Source organism: Botryllus schlosseri, chromosome 1 (assembly GCF_051294905.1).
Source record: "Botryllus schlosseri isolate E-star chromosome 1, Bs_hap1, whole genome shotgun sequence".
Lineage (NCBI taxonomy): Eukaryota > Metazoa > Chordata > Ascidiacea > Stolidobranchia > Styelidae > Botryllus > Botryllus schlosseri.
In genome coordinates this window covers 1,649,671-1,658,049 of record NC_137236.1, presented here as the reverse complement: position 1 = coordinate 1,658,049, position 8,379 = coordinate 1,649,671, and the positions used below count along the sequence as shown (strand labels likewise).

General features: G+C 38.8%; 1 long non-coding RNA gene across 1 annotated transcript; it reads left to right on the top strand.

Moving 5' to 3' along the window:
• Positions 1–1,153: 1,153 nt before the first annotated feature.
• On the top strand, positions 1,154–7,563 carry LOC145449481 (uncharacterized). The gene is made up of 5 exons (XR_013918279.1): positions 1,154–1,618; positions 1,942–2,101; positions 2,285–2,361; positions 4,289–4,397; positions 6,357–7,563. It is a non-coding gene; the product is annotated as an uncharacterized LOC145449481 (long non-coding RNA).
• Positions 7,564–8,379: the final 816 nt, after the last annotated feature.

Sequence of the window (8,379 nt, the reverse complement as noted above, 5' to 3'; positions counted from 1 at the left end):
ATTGACATTTGACTCGAGTCAAGTCAAGTCATCCTATTTTCAAAGGTGGCTCGAGTTAAGTCGAGTTAAGTCAAGTCACGAGTCAAGTCATAGTTCAATGCAAGTTGATTTTTTGAAGTACGAAGCATAATTGCGTCATCGCATTTTGATACCAGTAGCTGTTTGGAAGTTGCCATTAGTTTGGAACCGTGGGACGACTATACCTAGTTTAAAATACATGTAAAAAAAGGCTTCGTATCGCCCACGCATGGGTAGAACTGATAAAGTACTCAAATAACCGTATAGCCTCAATCTATAATTATCATTCAAAATAGTGATTGCTCACTCTTACATGTCACACCAGCGTATCGAGAACAATTCGAATATATGCAAGTTCAGCTATTTTTATCGACACTGTTACTTGATGACTTGAAATTGACTCAAAACCTTTTCTCCGAATCACGAGTCAAACCACATTTCTGACGCGCCAAGTCACGTCAAGTCATACGAGAAAAGTGACTCGAGTCATCCCAACACTGGTTGTTGGCAGCACCAGTAAAAACCATGATATACTCATTCTTTTCACTCCTAACATGTGTATGACTACAGGTAAACACAGTTTCTAGCTCTAGCTCTAGCCTTGCGCTATCTTGTGGTTGAAGTAGAAGTAATTATGGTATTGTTTGTGGTGTTCATGGTGTTTGTTGACTACCATGGTCATTACAACCAGGCCAATTTTCTTCCTTTCCATCCTTTAGCTGCCGACTTGTAGAACGGCTCGCGGCTGGGCTTTTATAAGACACTGCTTACACAGATGATATGACAAGGGGGAGCCTAGATAAATCTCCGACACTTGGTAGGAAGTTTGAAGTCGACCCCTTAATTTCTCATTAATTATGGGTGATTTGAGACTTGTTACAACTACTTGAAGTAATATTCAAAAGTAGAAGTTCTGGTGAGTACTTGAGTATAAGTTGTTTTACCGAATAGATTGTCTGAATGAGACGCAAGCTTTTGGTAATAATTTCCCAGTACTAGCTTTTAAAATGGCAAGAATCATATTTTATAGTAACTGATAATGAGCAACAGAAACGCGGATAGACAAGATTTTCGTAACAATATCATTTCATGACAATACCGTGGCTACATTCAGGCTTGTAATAAATCGAGTCATGACTTGACTCGAGTCGCAGAGTCAAGTATTGATCCTGATACACGAGACTTCAATCAAGTTGTATATAATGTTTGAGTCATATGACTTTATTGAGACTTGCGCAATGACTGTAGTAGGCCTACAAGTTGACACCACACATAAAGTGTCTCAAGTTGACTCGAGTCATTTTCCATTTCCATTTTCCATGAAGATGACTCAACTCAAGTCAAGTTGACAAAAATTTCAATTATGTGAATCATTTCTTTTCTCCACTTCAAATTGGTATTAATAAGGCAGTACATAGCTATGTGAAAACAGTCAGTGCTCCTCTTTAATCGGAGCACATTTATATAAGAGCAGCAAAGAGCTCTTCATCTTTAATGCACCTAATATTTTCAGATGTCTCTTTTTAACTGTCAAGAAAAACGTCAAGTTGGAATGAATCTTCAAAAATGGATGAACTGCATCTCATGGTTGTCAATGAGTGTACGTCCGTCATACAAATGAAGAATCAGTGTCTTCCCTAATGAAAAAGTCACATATTACGTTAGTCTGTTCTCTCAGTGGGTACTTCTAAGTAACATTCTATATATGAAATTACTATATGTCAATAAATTGTGTGATACTGTTCACGGTGTGTTGAATCTTCGAACACACTGTGCTAATGTACGCTACCAAGGTCAGTAGGAAGTCAGATCGCACACCCTCCAATATACAATTATGTCATACCTTTTGCATGTTAACCTACATCATGTGTATGGGAATTGAAATGACCTTGTCAAATTTTCATGTTATCCATCTTCTGATAGAGACCTTGCCTATGGAAGATCATCATATGACATATTAATTTAAGTCCTATTCCTCCGATGCCCATCAGTTGGATCATAAAGAAATTCGTACGGCAATCTCAACAGATCAAATGTAATCTGACGAACATCAATGTCTATTAGACTGAAAGGCACCATATGGGTGAGTTCAGATATTGTTTTATCCCTAAATCAATGATCTCGGATATGACAGTTTTTCATTCTGTGACATCACTGCGGATATGATTACTTCTGTATGTAACAAAAAATCTTAACACATTGGTTAACTGTAAAGTTTGAATTTGACTCGCTTCTGAATCGACGTATCTTTTCTTTGTCATTACAGACAAAAGTATTTTTATCGATCAGATCCAAGCAATTTGCGCAACTTTCAAGCAACGACATTTTCAATTGTAATACGAGGTGAGTTTAATACCGCTTCATACTTTTCGAGACACATTGGCATTGACGGTGACATTGTAGGCGCATTATAATTATGATCTTGTAACCTAGTGGTTCTCAAACTTTTCAATAAATTCACAAAACGGCCCATTTGCAATTTTTTAAATGACCCACGGTCATTATCTTTAAATTTGAAAATCACTCGATTCGAGTCAATAGACAATGTGACTTGAATTGAGTCATTTATATTCCAAATCTGTGTTGATGACTCGTGTCTGACTTATGTCGAGTCATTACAACCAGGGCTCTAGTTTTACACTATCTGGCGATTGAAGTAGAAGTATTTCTGTTCATTTTTAAGCAATTACAAGACTTGTTACTACTATTTGAAGTAATATTTATATGTGGTAGTTCTGAACAGTAACTGTGTTAATAGTATTACTAAGTAGATCGAGACCATTCGCCTCAGTTTCTGGTCCTAATTCAACGAAAAGTACGCGTGTAAGTAGTTTAAAAAAGTCGATTTGTTAGACGTGTTATATGCTTTTTGCAAGTAATCGAACTTGGATAATTTCGGAATTGCATGTGCATCTCCGTGAGTGACGTAGCATGACAAATGACAGTGTCAGTGTGAACGACACGACAAATAGGCTTATGTGCAATTTTCAAAAATACATTTGGTGTGATGTGGGAGTATTTCGCCCACGTGTCATGCCGATGTAGCTCAGCAAAATCATGCAAGCTTATCTCCAAACTATCTTCCGCTTGACAAAATATCAAGTTTGAGAAGTAAGTAGGCCAGTTTTACATAAAAAGTGAGGTACAAGTGAAAGCAGTCTAAAATCTTCACAAAATCAGTCAGTAGTGCAAGTATATAAACCTAGCGATACTTGGGTATTACCAAATTCAGGATTGTAATGAATCGAGTCATGACTCGATTTGAGTCGCGATTTTCAGATCACTCGACTTGACTCTAGTCATTTTCTCAAAATACGGAAATGACTCGAGTTCAAGTCATGTGACTTGAGACTCAGGCTGCAAAGACCGACATTTCATTGTAATTTCGAAAAATAGTAAAGTAACCACACTGATGGTATTTCATCTGTTGTTAGCGGTGCTTGAAAATGCGACCAGAAACTGTTGAAAGTGAGAAAAATTAGTATATTATAAATGCGAACGGCTCGATATGACCAAACAGTTATAAAAAGTGGATTTAATTGGAAACTGTTACCATGACTCAGACTCGACCCTCCGCTCGCTGACTTGGACTTGACTCGGTGGTGAATTGAAAATGAATCAACTTGACTCGAGTCAAAACTATAAAAGTGAGAATGACTTATGACTCGGAACCATGTGACTTAGTTACAACCCTGACCAAAAGTTGAAATACTTTGTCACTGACCATGACCACGTCTGATGTTACTAAACTAACACCTAGTATACAATGGGGGAATTCGGGGCCCTAATGATCGCCTTGTTCATTCTTTGAGAGCTTGATTTTTTTATGAAAATTTTCGGTTAAAACACTTCATGGGGATTTGGTATCCCGATAACTAAAACGAAATTTCATCTCTTCTGCCCACTCTTAATGATTGCACCTAATTACTAATAAATGCTCGCCACTTTTGCTTGCGAACTGTTGTGAGCGCCAAAAATGAAACAAAATATATATGTCAGTCTGCAATGAGAACAGATGTTATAAAGGACAATATAGCTTATTATTCTTTTTTAAACATTGGCCTTTCGTGGCCCTTCAACTACGGTAATATGTGTTGGCCTACACCATCAAGGAATATGTAGACCCCAGGTCAAGATCTCCTACTGTAGTGTATGTATATTACCCTCACCATTAGTTGTTAGGTCGTCAGGTGCCGGTATATTGTATCACTCTGGATGTATCGGTGTGTTTGACTGCGCTGCTGTCATGTTTTTATCATGTTCTATTCAGATCCCCATCAACTCCACCATCGAAAATGTCCAACAGATGTGCTTCCATCCCATTTATGACCTCTTAAGATGGGATAATTTGTATCAACGCGCTGAATGGTGTAGAAAACGTATGTAGTTGCATCCATGATTAATTTTGATCCACTATTTCGGTGCTGCAGCCAGACTTGTACAAACTATTGGGTTTGCAAAATATGTACTGACGTTGCTAAACTCGCAGCTTCAACAAATCTATAAACAACTTCTTAAGCAATCCTAATTAAAACAGCTAATAATTACAAATTAATTAAACTACTGAATTGCAAATGAGCTGAGAAATATTGGAGATAGAAGCGGCATTTCTAAAGGCAAGTGTTTCAAGCTTGAATGAGAGGTTGTACCCACAAAACCAACCCCTGGTCACGCCACTGTCAGAAGCTATGACTCTGACCTAGCGAGGGCTGCAATAACACATAACAACAAACAAAACACGGAACGATAACAGTTGCTTTCTGGTTGTTTTACAACTGAATTATATTTAAGATACACAACTAGAACTACTCACTTTTCGAAATCATTTATAACAGTGGTTCCCAACGTGGGCGATATCGCCCCCCAGGGGGAGATTTGGCGATCCAGGGGGGCGAAAATCACGAAGGGGGCGACAGGGGGGCGAAAATGGACAAAGGGGGCGATGGGGGGCGAAAATAGCGAAGGGGGCGACAGGGGGGCGAAAATGGACAAAAAGGGCGATGGGGGGCGAAAATAGCGAAGGGGGCGATAGGGGGGCGATGACGCGTAAAAACGGCTGACTTTTTTTTTTTTTTTTAGTCATCCACCTAGAGATGCGGAGCGAAAAAACGTTATTTTCAGCTCTGGGCGGAGAAAGAGGACCTTTTTTTTTTTTTTAGTTAACCCGCCGGTCATTACAGTCTGTGTGCCCAATTGTCGGTGCACAAAATTTGGGGGGCGATGATCGGTGTTGACCTTGAAAAGGGGGCGATGGGTCGAAAAAGGTTGGGAACCACTGATTTAGAACAACAAAATACCCTAACTCAGGGGTGGGCAAACTACGGCCCGCGGGCCGCATGCGGCCCTCGACACCGTTCTGTGCGGCCCGCGAGAGTCTAAAGAAACTTATCAAAAATATTGATAAAATGCGTACCAAAAATCGAATTAATGCAGGGACTTGATTAACCTTTTTCTTAGTATATTTCACCATAATAATTCTAAGACAGTGGTTGTCAAACGGAGGGGCGCACCCGCCTTGGGGGTCGTCAAAGCATCTGAAGGGGACGCGAAGCTGAACTCAACTGAAATTTTTCTCGCGCTCCGTGCGATTTACATACGATTCTAGGGTACGTACTTCCTATATTACTTTTATGTTCAATTTCTGGCGTGACAGCCCGATCTCAAGGCCCACGCAGTTTACAAGGTTTCAACTGGTAAACATCACAGAAATCCTAAACGACATTGACATAATTCGGATCACGAGTGTGATTTCAGATTGACCAGTTTAGTTTTAAATATTTCAGTGGTGTGCTTATAATAATGATTCGCGCGTGTCTTAAGTAGATTCGTTCTCTGTATACGTACAATTAGGGCATTTATATTTTGTCTACACATAGTAGAAGCGTGTTTGAAGCTAACATGGTTATGATGCTGTCAGCATTGTGTGCCCTGGAACTGTACCAAAAGTGGAATTGGTAAATCTATGAACAGATCGCTGCTCACAGATTCAAATTTCAATCCTGTTCAAAGAATTGGGACAACCGACAAATTGGTTATTGAGGTCGACCAGCCTATGAAATCTCGCCACTGTTTCTCACGCTTGTCCGATATCATCAAAGTATAATGTTAGGTTTGCATTGAATAAGCATATATATTATCTCCATGTCATCACTATATGATATAATCAAATACCAGTACTGTGTTTTGGTGTATAGTCCCAATTTTATATAGTGCGGCCCGCGAATGGATTAAGATATCGAATGCGGCCCGCGAGCTCAAAAGTTTGCCCACCCCTGCCCTAACTAGACTGGGAATTTGTTCAAGTCTGGCTTTGACCATGCGGTTGACTGCCATTTCAGGAATTCCCGAACGGAATGATCGGTCAACAGAAGAAGCAAAAGAATGAAATGAATGACAAAAGGAATTTGAACCTCCGCAACGAAGGTATGGTACGACCAGATACTTGAGAGCCAATATTCAGTTCAATCTTGTCAGTGTTGTTGTGCTGGTACTCCAGACCAGTCATCAAAAATAGAAATCATACCAACATGTATTCAAGGCAATTGCGTGCAACTTAAAAATGGATATCTGAAAGTTCAATATAATCAGAAAGTTGCTAGTGCCATTTTGATTCTATTGAAGTCACCGTAAGGCATTAAGTCCCGTTAAAATCCCTTTATTCTTTGATTTTTTTTTCAAATTATTGCAACCTTGTTGTGGGCTGGACTTGTTCATACTCTCAGATGTCTCCAAATAGGACAGTAAAAAAATAACAATTCTTAACAAGTCTTCTTAGGTTTTGGCAGGATTGCAATGACTCGAGTCACAATTATTCGTTTAACTCAACTTGACTGAAGTTATTTTCTTAAAAACGCAAAATGACTTACTTCGACTCGAGACAATTTCTGTTTTGACGCGACTTGTACTAGAGTCTTTGCGCATGAGTCGACCCAAGATATCACCCAAGAGTTCAACCTGATTTAACTCTTACTGCATAATAAACACAATCACTTGGACTCGGACCCGAGTTTTAACACAATGACTCAGACTCGGCGCATTGCTCCGTGACGTGGAGTCGGTCTTGATTCGGTGGTGAATTGGAAATGATTTGACTTGACTTGAGTCGAAGTTATAGCCTAACAGTTTATTGGACTTGTGACTCGGGACCTTGTAACTTGGTCACAGCTTTAAGTTTTACATGTAAATATCCTTGAACCAGTTGTAGGGTAGGCTACTTTTAAACAGTATGGTACAGCAATTGCAGCATTGTGAATTGTGATGCATGCCAAATCGAAAGCAGGTCATGAACGGTGTCATGACACAATGTGGAAAATTCGCTCCAAATTTCTAAATCAATTCAATACCTAATGAGTTGGCGTACAACTTGTTCCGTTTCTGAAATTGAGATTTAAAATCGTAGTATATTTTGCAGTCCTGCAATGCAGTCTTAGGCATGGCACGGCATAATACACTATTGAATAACACATTTTATCAAAGTAATGTTCCGATACATTTGTATCATATGAATCATCATAATATCCAAGTGGTATAGTTCCCGTATGACTAATCATTAGGGTTGTTCAAAAATAACTTTTTTTCAGGATCCCGGGCATCCTCTAATTAAATTGTTCTTTTGCCTAAAAAAAAACGCTGCACACCAAATTTTGCTGAATTCTTACCAGTAGAGGCCGACACAGAGACAATTGAAATTTATTAAAAGTATGAATCAATTTTTTTTTTTTCAAATTTGTCTGTAAACCTCATGGAATTGTTGAGTTGTCTAAGAAAACGATGAAAAAAAAATTTGACGCTACTCCAAGACGTAGAAACAAAGTTATTTGACTTTTTCATTCATAATTCTGGGTTTTCCCGCCGTCAATGGTATGTTTGCAAATCTAAAATTTCAACTGTAATAACTTCGCTTTTACCCGTTGGAATCGAGCCAAAAATTGTTACACGTCGTTCATTTAGGCAACTTAACAATTTTATAGGGTTGAGAGTAAAATTTCAAAATTTATTTTTTAGTTTTCCTCATAAATTAAAAAAATTGAATTGAGTCTGCGTCAGCTTTCATTGGTTGGAATCGAGCCAAATTTAACGCGAAGCATTTTTTTATGCAACCTAACAATTTAATCAGTTAATCCCCGGAAAATCAGTTATTTTTGAACCACCCTACTGGACATCATCGTCCAGTGGTTCTCAACCTTTATGGCTAATTTTTGCCGCTAATTTTTGCCGCTACCTTGGTATTGTGTGATAGTGTCATGAATCATTTTGCTATAATCGAGAATATACTTCGAAAATAGCCACCTCCGATTAGCAATTGTAGTAAATTGCAATCCTGACTACAGCGACCGACAGTAGTTTTCCGTGTAGGAACAC